At 51.0% G+C, this 15,759-nt stretch overlaps 1 protein-coding gene across 6 annotated transcripts in view; it reads right to left on the bottom strand.

The window, feature by feature from the left end:
* baiap3 (BAI1 associated protein 3) overlaps positions 1–15,759 on the bottom strand; it is a 412,688-nt gene that overhangs the window by 353,290 nt on the left and 43,639 nt on the right. The window lies entirely within an intron of this gene.

Genomic DNA, 15,759 nt, shown 5'->3' with positions numbered 1-15,759 from the left:
AGAGACACACATACACCGAGAGACACACACACAGCGAGAGACACACACCTACACCGAGAGACACACACACAGCGAGAGACATACACATACAGCGAGCGACACACACACAGCGAGAGACACACACATACACCGAGAGACACACACACAGCGAGAGACACACACATACACTGAGAGGCACACACACAGCGAGAGACACACACATACACCGAGAGACACACACACAGCGAGAGACACACACATACACCGAGAGACACACACACAGCGAGAGACACACACACACAGCGAGAGACACACACACACAGCGAGAGACACACATACACCGAGAGACACACACACACAGCGAGAGACACTCACACACAGCGAGGGACACTCACACACACACACAGCGAGAGTCACACACACACAGCGAGAGTCACACACACACAGCGAGAGTCACACACACACAGCGAGAGTCACACACACACAGCGAGAGTCACACACACACAGCGAGAGTCACACACACACAGCGAGAGTCACACACACACAGCGAGAGTCACACACACAGCGAGAGTCACACACACACAGCGAGAGTCACACACACACAGCGAGAGTCGCACACACACAGCGAGGGACATACACCCACAGCGAGGGACACACGTGTTGAAAGACACACACACACACACAGCGAGGGGCATACACACATAGCGAGAGACACACACACACAGCGAGAGTCGCACATACACAGCGAGGGACATACACACAAAGCGAGAGACACACACAGCGAGAGACACACAGACACGAGAGACACACACACAGCGAGCGAGAGACACACACCCACAGCAAGAGAGACACACACAGAGCGAGAGACACACACAAACAGGGCGAGCCACACACAAACAGGGCGAGCGATACACACAGTGAGAGAACACACACAGTGAGAGATACCCAAATACGCAGTGAGAGACACACACACAGCGAAGGACTGACACACAGCGATGGACACACACACACACAGCGAGATACACACAAAGAGAGAGTCACACACACACAGCGCGAGACACACACAGCGCGAGACACACACAGCGAGATACACACAAAGAGAGAGTCGCACACACACAGCGAGAGACGCACACACACAGCGAGAGACGCACACACACAGCGAGAGACGCACACACACAGCGAGAGACGCACACACACAGCGAGAGTCTCACACACACACCGAGAGACACACACACACAGCGAGAGTCACACACACACAGCGAGAGAGACACACACAGCGAGAGACACACACAGCGAGAGTCACACACACACACACCGAGAGACACACACACACAGCGAGAGACACACACACACAGCGAGAGACACACACACACAGCGAGAGACACACACACACAGCGAGAGACACACACACACAGCGAGCGACATACACACAGCGAGCGACGCACACACACAGCGAGCGATGCACACACACAGCGAGAGTCTCACACACACACCGAGAGACACACACACACAGCGAGAGTCACACACACACAGCGAGAGAGACACACACACAGCGAGAGACACACACACACAGCGAGCGACGCACACACAGCGAGCGACACACACACAGCGAGCGACACACACACAGCGAGCGACACACACATACAGCGAGAGAGACACACAGCGAGAGACACACACACAGCGAGAGACACACACACAGCGAGACACACACACACAGCGAGAGACACACACACAGCGAGAGACACACACACAGCGAGAGACACACACACAGCGAGAGACACACACACAGCGAGAGACACACACACAGCGAGAGACACACACACAGCGAGAGACACACACACAGCGAGAGACACACACACAGCGAGAGACACACACACACACACCGAGAGACACACACACACAGCGAGGGACACACACATACAGCGAGAGACACACACACACAGCGAGAGACACACACACACAGCGAGAGACACACACACACAGCGAGAGACACACACACAGCGAGAGACACACACACAGCGAGACACACACACACAGCGAGAGACACACACACAGCGAGAGACACACACACAGCGAGAGACACACACACAGCGAGAGACACACACACAGCGAGAGACACACACACAGCGAGAGACACACACACAGCGAGAGACACACACACAGCGAGAGACACACACACAGCGAGAGACACACACACACACACCGAGAGACACACACACACAGCGAGGGACACACACATACAGCGAGAGACACACACACACAGCGAGAGACACACACACACAGCGAGAGACACACACACACAGCGAGAGACACACACACACAGCGAGAGACACACACACACAGCGAGAGACACACACACACAGCGAGGGACACACACAGCGAGGGACACACACACACAGCGAGAGACACACACACACAGCGAGAGACACACACACAGCGAGAGACACACACACACAGCGAGAGACACACACACACACACCGAGAGACACACACACACAGCGAGAGACACACACATACACCGAGAGACACACACACAGCGAGAGACACACACACAGCGAGAGACACACACATACACTGAGAGACACACACATACACCAAGAGACACACACATACACCGAGAGACACACACACAGCGAGAGACACACACACACAGCGAGAGAGACACACATATACCGAGAGAGACACACACATACACCGAGAGACACACACATACACCGAGAGACACACACACAGCGAGAGACACACACACAGCGAGAGACACACACACAGCGAGAGACACACACACACACCGAGAGACACACACATACACCGAGAGACACACACACAGCGAGAGACACACACATACACCGAGAGACACACACATACACCGAGAGACACACACACACAGCGAGAGACACACACACACAGCGAGCGACAAACACACAGCGAGCGACACACACACAGCGAGAGACACACACACACAGCGAGAGACACACACACAGCGAGAGACACACACACAGCGAGAGACACACACACAGCGAGAGACACACACATACACTGAGAGACACACACACAGCGAAAGACACACACACACAGCGAGAGACACGCACACAGCGAGACACAGACACAGAGCGAGGGAAAGACACACATAGAGCGAGCGAGAGACACACAGCAAGCGAGAGACACACACACACACAGCGAGAGACACACACACACAGCGAGAGACACACACACACAGCGAGAGACACACACACAGCGAGAGGCACACACACACAGCGAGAGACACACACACAGCGAGAGACACACACACAGCGAGAGACACACACACAGCAAGAGACACACACATACACCGAGAGACACACACACAGCGAGAGACACACATACACCGAGAGACACACACACAGCGAGAGACACACACCTACACCGAGAGACACACACACAGCGAGAGACATACACATACAGCGAGCGACACACACACAGCGAGAGACACACACATACACCGAGAGACACACACACAGCGAGAGACACACACATACACTGAGAGGCACACACACAGCGAGAGACACACACATACACCGAGAGACACACACACAGCGAGAGACACACACATACACCGAGAGACACACACACAGCGAGAGACACACACACACAGCGAGAGACACACACACACAGCGAGAGACACACATACACCGAGAGACACACACACACAGCGAGAGACACACACACACAGCGAGAGACACACACACACAGCGAGAGACACACACACACACCGAGAGACACACACACACACCGAGAGACACACACATACACCGAGAGACACACACACAGCGAGAGACACACACACAGCGAGAGACACACACACAGCGAGAGACACACACACAGCGAGAGACACACACACACAGCGAGAGACACACACACACAGCGAGAGACACACACACACACCGAGAGACACACACACAGCGAGAGACACACACATACACCGAGAGACACACACATACACCGAGAGACACACACATACACCGAGAGACACACACATACACCGAGAGACACACACACAGCGAGAGACACACACATATACCGAGAGAGACACACACACAGCAAGAGACACACACATACACCGAGAGACACACACATACACCGAGAGACACACACACAGCGAGAGACACACACACAGCGAGAGACACACACACAGCGAGAGACACACACACACAGCGAGAGACACACACATACACCGAGAGACACACACATACACCAAGAGACACACACACAGCGAGAGACACACACACAGCGAGAGACACACACACAGCGAGAGACACACACATACACCGAGAGACACACACATACACCGAGACACACACACACAGCGAGAGACACACACACACAGCGAGCGACAAACACACAGCGAGCGACACACACACAGCGAGAGACACACACACAGCGAGAGACACACACACAGCGAGAGACACACACACAGCGAGAGACACACACACAGCGAGAGACACACACACAGCGAGAGACACACACACACAGCGAGAGACACACACACAGCGAGAGACACACACACAGCGAGAGACACACACACAGCGAGAGACACACACACAGCGAGAGACACACACACAGCGAGAGACACACACATACACCGAGAGACACACACACAGACCGAGAGACACACACACAGACCGAGAGACACACACACAGCGAGAGACACACACACAGCGAGAGACACACACACAGCGAGAGACACACACACAGCGAGAGACACACACACACACCGAGAGACACACACACTGCGAGAGACACACACACACAGCGAGAGACACACATACACCGAGAGACACACACACAGCGAGAGACACACACACACAGCGAGAGACACACACACACACCGAGAGACACACACACAGCGAGAGACACACACATACACCGAGAGACACACACACAGCGAGAGACACACACACAGCGAGAGACACACACACAGCGAGAGACACACACACAGCAAGAGACACACACATACACCGAGAGACACACACATACACCGAGAGACACACACACAGCGAGAGACACACATACACCGAGAGACACACACACAGCGAGAGACACACACCTACACCGAGAGACACACACACAGCGAGAGACATACACATACAGCGAGCGACACACACAGCGAGAGACACACACATACACCGAGAGACACACACACAGCGAGAGACACACACATACACTGAGAGACACACACATACACCGAGAGACACACACACAGCGAGAGACACACACATACACAGCGAGAGACACACACATACACCGAGAGACACACACACAGCGAGAGACACACACACACACCGAGAGACACACACACACACCGAGAGACACACACACAGCGAGAGACACACACATACAGCGAGCGACACACACACAGCGAGACACACACACAGCGAGAGACACACACAGCGAGAGACACACACACAGCGAGAGACACACACACAGCGAGACACACACACATACACCGAGAGACACACACACAGCGAGAGACACACACACAGCGAGACACACGCACACAGCGAGACACACGCACAGAGCGAGAGACACGCACAGAGCGAGAGACACAGACACAGAGCGAGAGACACAGACACAGAGCGAGGGAAAGACACACATAGAGCGAGCGAGAGACACACAGCAAGCGAGAGACACACACACACAGCGAGAGACACACACACACAGCGAGAGACACACACACACAGCGAGAGACACACACACACACACACAGAGTGTCACACACACACACACACAGAGCGAGAGACACACACACACAGAGCGAGAGACACACACACACAGAGCGAGAGACACACACACACACACAGCGAAAGACTGACGCGCACACACACAGCGAGAGAGACACGCACAGCAAGAGACGCACACAAAGAGCGAGACACACACACAGCGAGACACACACACAGCGAGACACACACACAGCGAGACACACACACAGCGAGACACACACACAGCGAGACACACACACAGCGACTGACATACACACACACACAGCGAGAGACACACACACACACGGCGGGAGACACACATGGCGAGAGACACACACACACAGAGCGAGAGACACACACACACAGAGCGAGAGACACACACACACAGAGCGAGAGACACACACACAGAGTGAGAGACACACACAGAGTGAGAGACACACATAGGAAGTGAGAGACACACATAGGAAGTGAGAGACATACACACACACACACAGAGGGACAGACACACAGCGAGGAACACACACAGCGAGACACACACACAGCGAGAGTCACACACAGCGAGAGTCACACACACAGCGAGAGACACACACACAGCGAGAGAGACACACACACAGCGAGAGTCACACACAGCGAGAGTCACACACACAGCGAGAGAGACACACACACAGCGAGAGAGACACACACACAGCGAGAGTCACACACAGCGAGAGTCACACACAGCGAGAGTCACACACACAGCGAGAGACACACACACAGCGAGAGACACACACACAGCGAGAGACACACACACAGCGAGAGAGACACACACACACACAGCGAGAGACACACACATACAGCGGGAGACACACACACACAGCAAGAGGCACACACACAGCGAGTGAGGCACACACACAGCGAGTGAGGCACACATGCACACACAGCGAGAGACACACACACACACACAGCGGGAGACATACACAGCGAGACACACACACACACAGCAAGAGATACACACACATACATGTCATGTATGTAACCACAACGTAACACCACTGTATTACTGTATACACTCAACCTAGATGCACACTTTGACCACAAGGGGTGAACTTGTGGGAGACACTCCTTACCTGATCACACAGGTATAAAGAGGGAGGTCCCACGCAGGGTCATCGTCTTTGGAGTCCTGTGAATAAAGAGTTAAGGTCACAGAGTGACCTTGTCCCTGGAATGTGCCTCGTGTGGTTTCATGCTGTAGAGTAAGGACTTTACATTGGCGACGAGAAACGGGAATTCACGACCCACGAGAATGGCCACCGGTAGCACAGAGGAACGGTCCTGTGTTGGGGAAGACTGGGATGATTTTGTCGAGGGGCTTCAGCAAAGCTTTGTCACGAAAGACTGGCCGGGGGATGCAGCGGGCGACAAGCGACGGGCTCATCTCCTGACCAGCTGCGGACTACAGACACACGCGCTCATGAAGGACTTACTAGCACCCGAAAAGCCGGCGGACAAAACCTTTGAAGAACTTAGCAAATTGATCGGGGAGAACCCCAAACCAGCGAGTAGCATACATATGGCCCGACACAGATTCTACACCCACCGACGTCGTGAAGGACAGAGCATACCGGACTTCGTAGCGGACTTCCGGCGTTTGGCCAGCCTCTGTAAGTTCACAGGCGCCTGCAGCGGGGAGATGCTAAGGGACTTCTTTATCGAGGGCATCGGTCATGCGGGAATTTTCCACAAATTAATTGAGACCAAGGATTTGACCTTGGAAGCGGTGGCGTGATAGCGCAAACTTTCATGGCGGGGGAGGAAGAGACGAAAATAATATACACGCGCAATTCTGCCTCTAACGCGGCGATGGATCAGGGAGTCAACATCATCAATGCTACTCAGAGCCCCGCAGGCAGGCAGGGGCAGTCCGACACTCCCCAGGCAGCAATAGACCCCAGAGTAGGACTTCAACAGAGACAATGGCAGGCTGAACGGACATTCACGCCATCACAGTGGACAATGCGGCCCGGGATGGGGCCATTGACACCCACTAATAGGGTACTTAAGACCAGTCAAAGGGACAGTCAGCGCGGAATGCCTGGCCATAGTCCCTTTGTTCCCAACAATGGAAACTTTAACTCATGCTGGAGGTGTGGGGGAAAATAGATCTTGCAGATTTCAACAGTTTGTCTGCAGGAACTGCAATCTCAGTGGCCACTGAGCTCGAATGTGCAGGAAGCCTGCAACCAGACTAATATATGAGGCGGATGAACCTGAAGAGGGGTCTTTGAGGCAGGATGACTTTTGGGGCAAATCGATGGGCGCCGAGGTTCAGTGGGTCCATGCGGCGAATATTCACAGTTCACACACCAAAACGCCACCAATGATGAAGGGACTGAGTGTAATGTAGCCAAGTTTGCTGATGATACAAAGATGGATGGGAAAGCAAATTGTGAGGAGGACACAACAAATCTGCAAAGGGATATAGACAGACTAAGTGAGTGGTCAAAAATTTGGCAGATGGAGTATAATGTGGGAAAATGTGAGGTTATCCACTTTGGCAGAAAAAATGGAAAAGTAAATTATAATTTGAATGGAGAAAAATTGCAAAGTGTTGCAGTACAGAGGGACCTGGGGGTCTATGAAACACAAAGTTAGTATGCAGGTACAGCAAGTGATCAGGAAGGCAAATGGAATGTTGGCCTTTATTACAAGAGGGATAGAGTATAAAAGCAGAAAAGTCCTGCTACAACTGTACAGGGTATTGGTGAGGCCACACCTGGAGTACTGCGTACAGTTTTGGTCTCCGTATTTAAAGAAGGATATACTTGCATTGGAGGCTGTTCAGAGAAGGTTCACTAGGTTGATTCCGGAGATGAGGGGGTTGACTTATGAAGATAGATTGAGTAGGATGGGCTTATACACATTGGATTTCAGAAGAATGAGAGGTGATCTTATTGAAACTTATAGGATAATGAGGGGGCTTGACAAGGTGGATGCAGAGAGGATATTTCTAATAGTGAGGTTAGGGACAGCATCAAACAAGAAATAAGAGATGTGTGCAATAAAGGTACAGCAGTTATCATGGGCGACTTTAATCTACATATTGATGGGGCTAACCAAACTGGCAGCAATGCGGTGGAGGAGGATTTCCTGGAGTGTATTAGGGATGGTTTTCCAGACCAATATGTCGAGGAACCAACTAGGGAACTGGCCATCCTAGACTGGGTGATGTGTAATGAGAAGGGACTAATTAGCAATCTTGTTGTGCGAGGCCCCTTGGGGAAGAGTGACCATAATATGGTAGAATTCTTTATTAAGATGGAGAGTGACACAGTTAATTCAGAAACTAGTGTCCTGAACTTAAGGAAAGGTAACTTCGACGGTATGAGACGTGAATTGGCTAGAATAGACGGGCAAAGGATACTTAAAGGATTGACAGTGGATAAGCAATGGCAAACATTTAAAGATCACATGGATGAACTTCAGCAATTGTACATCCCTGTCTGGAGTAAAAATAAAACGGGGTAGGTGGCTCAATCATGGCTAACAAGGGAAATTAAGGATAGTGTTAAAGCCAAGGAAGAGGCATATAAATTGGCTAGAAAAAGGAACAAACCTGAGGACTGGGAGAAATTTAGAATTTAGCAGAGGAAGACTAAGGGTTTAATTAAGAGGGGGAAAATAGAGTATGAGGGGAAGCTTGCAGGGAACATAAAAACTGACTGCAAAAGCTTCTATAAATATGTGAAGAGAAAAAGATTAGTGAAGACAAACGTAGGTCCCTTGCAGTCAGATTCAGGTGAATTTATAATGGGGAACAAAGAAATGGTAGACCAATTGAACAAATACTTTGGTTCTGTCTTAACGAAGGAAGACACAAATAACCTTCCGAATGTACTAGGGGACAGTGGGTCTAGTGAGAAGGAGGAACTGAAGGATATCCTTATTAGGCAGGAAATTGACGGGATTGAAGGCCAATAAATCCCCGGGGCCTGATAATCTGCATCCCAGAGTACTTAAGGAAGTGGCCCTAGAAATAGTGGATGCATTGGTGATCATTTTCCAACAGTCTATCGACTCTGGATCAGTTCCTATGGACTGGAGGGTAGCTAATGTAACACCACTTTTTAAAAAAGAGAGAGAGAGAGAAAACGGGTAATTATAGAACGGTTAGCCTGACATCAGTAGTGGGGAAAATGTTGGAATCAATCATTAAGGATGAAATAGCAGTGCATTTGGAAAGCTGTGACAGGATCGGACAGAGTCAGCATGGATTGATGAAAGGGAAATCATGCTTGACGAATCTTCTGGAATTTTTTGAGGATGTAACTAGCAGAGTGGACAAGGGAGAACCAGTGGATGTGGTGTATTTGGACTTTCAAAAGGCTTTTGACAAGGTCCCGCACAGGAGATTGGTGTGCAAAATCAAAGCACATGGTATTGGGGGTAATGTACTGACGTGGATAGAGAACTGGTTGGCAGACAGGAAGCAGAGAGTCAGGATAAACGGGTCCTTTTCAGAAATGGAGGCAGTGACTACTGGAGTGCTGCAGGGCTCAGTGCTGGGACCCCAGCTATTTACAATATATATCAATGATTTGGATGAAGGAATTGAGTGTAATATCTCCAAGTTTGCAGATGACACTAAACTGGGTGGCAGTGTGAGCTGTGAGGAGGATGCTAAGAGACTGCAGGGTGACTTGGACAGGTTAGGTGAGTGGGCAAATGCATGGCAGATGCAGTATAATGTGGATAAATGTGAGATTATCCACTTTGGGGGCAAAAACACGAAGGCAGAATATTATCTGAATGGCGGCAGATTAGGAAAAGTGGAGATGCAACGAGACCTGGGTGTCATGGTTCATCAGTCACTGAAAGTGGGCATGCAGGTACAGCAGGCGGTGAAGAAGGCAAATGGTATGTTGGCCTTCATAGCTAGGGGATTTGAGTAAAGGAGTGGGGAGGTCTTACTGCAGTTGTACAAGGCCTTAGTGAGGCCTAACCTGGAATATTATGTTCAGTTTTGGTCTCCTAATCTGAGGAAGGACGTTCTTGCTATTGAGGGAGTGCAGCGAAGGTTCACCAGACTGATTCCAGGGATGGCTGGACTGTCATATGAGGGACCACAACTGTTTACAATATACATAGATGACCTGGAAGAGGGGACAGAGTGTAGTGTAACAAAATTTGCAGATGACACAAAGATTAGTGAGAAAGCGGGTTGTGTAGAGGACACAGAGAGGCTGCAAAGAGATTTGGATAGGTTAAGCGAATGGGCTAAGGTTTGGCAGATGGAATACAATGTCGGAAAATGTGAAGTCATCCACCTTGAAAAAAAAACAGTAAAAGGGAATATTATTTGAATGGGGAGAAATTACAACATGCTGCGGTGCAGAGGGACCTGGGGTTCCTTGTGCATGAATCCCAAAAAGTTAGTTTGCAGGTGCAGCAGGTAATCAGGAAGGCAAATGCAATGTTGGCCTTCATTGCGAGAGGGATGGAGTACAAAAGCAGGGAGGTCCTGCTGCAACTGTACAGGGTATTGGTGAGGCCGCACCTGGAGTACTGCGTGCAGTTTTGGTCATCTCACTTAAGGAAGGATATACTAGCTTTGGAGGGGGTACAGAGACGATTCACTAGGCTGATTCCGGAGATGAGAGGGTTACCTTATGATGATAGATTGAGTAGACTGGGTCTTTACTCAGAGTTCAGAAGGATGAGGGGTGATCTTATAGAAACATTTAAAATCATGAAAGGGATAGACAAGATAGAGGCGGAGAGGTTGTTTCCACTGGTAGGGGAGACTAGAACTAGGGGGCACAGCCTCAAAATACAGGGGAGCCAATTTAAAACCGAATTAAGAAGGAATTTCTTCTCCCAGAGGGTTGTGAATCTGTGGAATTCTCTGCCCAGGGAAGCAGTTGAGGCTAGCTCATTGAATGTATTCAAGTCACAGATAGATAGATTTTTAACCAATAAGGGAATTAAGGGTTATGGGGAGCGGGCGGGTAAGTGGAGCTGAGTCCACGGCCAGATCAGCCATGATCTTGTTGAATGGCAGAGCAGGCTCGAGGGGCTAGATGGCCTACTCCTGTTCCTAATTCTTATGTTCTTATGTTCTTATGAGAGACTGGATCAACTGGGCCTTTATTCACTGGAGTTTAAAAAGATGAGAGGGGAGCTCATAGCAACGTATAAGATTCTGACGGGACTGGACAGGTTCGATGCGGGAAGAATGTTCCCGATGTTGGGGAAGTCCAGAACCAGGGGACACAGTCTTAGGATAAGTGGGAGACCATTTAGGAGTGAGATGAGGAGAAACTTCTTCACTCAAAGAGTTGTTAACCTGTGGAATTCCCTGCCGCGGAGAGTTGTTGATGCCAGTTCATTGGATATATTCAAGAGGGAGTTAGATATGGACCTTACGGCTAAGGGGATCAAGGGGTATGGAGAGAAAGCAGGAAAGGGGTACTGAGGGAATGATCATCCATGATCTTATTGAATGGTGGTGCAGGCTCGAAGGGCCGAATGGCCTAGTCCTGCTCCTATTTTCTATGTTTCTATGAGGGTTTTATTAAACGGTATCCCTGTACACATGGAGCTGGACACTGGGGTCAGCCAGTAACTCATGAGCGTTCAGCAATTTGAGAAGCTATGGCCACTGAAAGCCAGTGGACCCAAATTAGCACGTATTGAGACACAATTACGGACTTACACTGAAGAAATTATTCCGGTGCTAGGCAGTGCAATGTTGGCTGTCACACACAATGGATCGGTGAACCGGCTGCCGCTCTGGATTGTCCCGGGCAATGGTCCCGCACTGTTGGGGAGGAGCTGGTTAGCCGAGATGAACTGGAAATGTGGGGATGTTCACGCAATGTCATCTGTGGAGCGAAGTTCGTGCTCACAAGTCCTTCAACAATTCGATTGACTATTCCAACCTGGCATCGGGTCTTTCAAAGGCACTAAAGTAGTGATACACATCACCCCAGACGCCAGGCCAGTGCACCACAAAGCCAGAGCGGTGCCGTATGTGATGCGGGAAAAGATCGAGAGCGAATTGGACCATTTGTTGAGAGAGGGCATCATCTCGCCTGTTGAATTCAGCGACTGGGCGAGCCCCATCGTTCCCGTCCTAAAAGCGGATGGCTCTGTCAGGATCTGTGGCGACTACAAGGCCACCATCAATCGGGTGTCCCTACAAGATCAATACCCGCTCCCGAGAGCGGAGGACCTCTTCACCACACTGGCAGGCGGCAAGCTGTTCACCAAGTTGGACCTCACTTCAGCCTACATGACCCAGGAACTGGCCGACGAATCCAAACTACTGACCACCATCACCACGCACAAGGGACTGTTTGTGTATAACAGGTGCTCATTTGGCATTCGATCAGCGGCCGCGATTTTTCAATGCAACATGGAAAGCCTGCTTACATCCATTCCGGGAACGATCGTATTCCAGGACGACCATCCTCATCACGGGTTGAGATACCGAGGAACACCTCCACAGCCTGGAGGAGGTGCTATGCCGACTGGGCCGGGTAAGCCTGTGACTCAAGAAGTCTAAATGTGTGTTCTTAGTCCTGAGGTTGAGTTTCTGGGCAGGAGGGTTGCTGCAGATGGGATTTGGCCCACCGAATCCAAAACAGAGGCGATTCGACGAGCGCCCAGGCCCTGCAACACATCGGAGTTGTGTTCATTCCTGGGACTGTTGAACTATTTGGGAACTTTCTGCCGAACTTGAGCACATTGTTGGAGCCGCTACACGTGTTCCTGTGTAAGGGTTGCGATTGGTTTTGGGGGGACTGTCAGGAACAGGCTTTTGATCGGGCGCAAAACCTACTTTGTTCATACAAGTTGTTGACCCTTTACGACCCCTGTAAACGTTTAGTTCTGACTTGTGATGCATCGTCCTATGGGGTTGGGTGTGTGTTGCAGCAGGGTAATGCTGAGGGTCAACTACAACCTGTGGCTTATGCCTCCAGGTCGCTCTCTCAAGCAGAACGGGGATATGGGATGGTTGAGAAGGAAGCGCTTGCATGTGTCTATGGTGTAAAAAAAATGCATCAGTACCTCTTTGGTAGGAAGTTTGAATTCGAGACGGACCACAAGCCATTAACATCCCTGTTGTCAGACAGCAAGGCTGTCAATGCCAACGTATCAGCTCGCATACAGCGATGGGCTCTCACGCTGGCTGCTTATGACTACTCCATCCGGCACCGGCCCGGCACTGAAAATTGCGCTGACGCGCTCAGCAGGCTCCCACTGGCCACCACTGAGGGGGCAGCTGAGCAAAGCGCTGAGATGGTCATGGCTGTCAATGCCTTTGACAGCGCAGGCTCCCCCATCATGGCCCGCCCAATCAAAATCTGGACAAACAGAGATCCCCTCCTATCCCTGATTAAGAAATGTGTCCTGACTGGGGATTGGGCGCCCGCACACGGAGCATGCCCTGAGGAGGTCAGACCGTTCCACAGACGGATGGATGAGCTCTCCATCCAAGCCGACTGCCTACTATGGGGCAGCCGGGTAGTTATGCCTCAGAAGGGCAGGGAGGCATTCATCAGGGAACTCCACAGTGAGCACCCAGGCATTGTGATGATGAAGGCCATTGCCCGGTCACACGTTTGGTGGCCTGGAATTGATTCAGACCTGGAACACTGTGCACAGGTGCACAACATGTGCCCAACTGGGTAATGCCCCCAGGGAGGCCCCGCTCAGCCCGTGGCCCTGGCCCACCAGGCCATGGTCACGTATTCAGGTTGACTACGCGGACCTGTTCATGGGTAAGATGTTCCTTATTGTGGTAGATGCGTACTCGAAATGGATCGAGTGCATCATTCTGAATTCACCACCGTGGAAAGCCTACGTGTGATCTTTGCAACCCACGGCTTGCCGGACATCCTGGTTAAAGATAATGGCCCATGTTTCACAAGCTACGAATTCTGAGAGTTTATGTTGGGCAATGGCATCAATCACGTCAGGACTGCGCTGTTCAAGCCGGCCTCCAATGGCCAGGCGGAACGTGCAGTCCAAATCATTAAGCAAGGGTTGCTCAGGATTCAAGGACCCTCCCTACAATGCCGCCTATCGCGTCTCCTGCTGGCCTATAGATCCTGCCCGCACTCGCTCACGGGGGTCCCGCCTGCAGAGCTACTAATGAAACAGACACTCAAAACTCGGTTGTCCCTCATTCACCCAGTCCTGACCGACATAGTTGAGGGCAAGCGCCATTCTCAAAACGAGTACCATGACCGTAATTTGAGGGGGAGATGTATAGAAATAAATGATCCTGTATTCATCCTCAATCACGCCATGGGGCCCAAATGGCTTGAGTGCACTGTAATTGACAAAGCGGGGAATAGGATCATCGTGGTAAAACTCAACAATGGTCAGATATGCCGTAAGCATCTGGACCAAGTAAAAAAAAGGTTCAGCATGGACACGGAGGAACCTGAAGAAGACCATGAGATGGAGCTCACAACACCGCCAGTGAACGAGCAACAAGAGCAATCAGAAGAATGCACAGTCCCTGCGGTCAGCCCGGACAGGCCGGAATCACCACAGGTGACAGACACTCAGGTCAGTGTCCAACAACCAGAGCCCCAACTGCGGCGCTCCACGAGGGAGTGTAGACCACCTGAAAGACTAAACCTATGATCCCAATAAGACTTTGGGGGGGGAAGTGATGTCATGTATGTAACCACAATGTAACACCACTGTATCACTGTATACACTCAACCTAGATGCACACCTTGACCACAAGGGATGAACTTGTGGGAGACACTCCTTACCAGATCATACAGGTATAAAAAGGGAGGTCCCACACAGGGTCATCGTCTTTGGAGTCCTGTGAATAAAGAGTTAAGGTCACAGAATGACCTTGACCCGGAATGTGCCTCATGTGGTTTCATGCTGTAGAGTAAGGACTTTATAACACGCACACAGCGAGAGACACGCACACAGGGCGAGAGAGAAACACACACACACACGCACACACACACATAGAGCGAGAGACACCCATAGCGAGCGAGACACACACACACATCGAAGAACTCACACACAC

The sequence above is a fragment of the Pristiophorus japonicus genome, chromosome 15 (genome assembly GCF_044704955.1).
Source record: "Pristiophorus japonicus isolate sPriJap1 chromosome 15, sPriJap1.hap1, whole genome shotgun sequence".
Lineage (NCBI taxonomy): Eukaryota > Metazoa > Chordata > Chondrichthyes > Pristiophoridae > Pristiophorus > Pristiophorus japonicus.
This window is presented reverse-complemented; position numbering and strand designations above follow the sequence as displayed.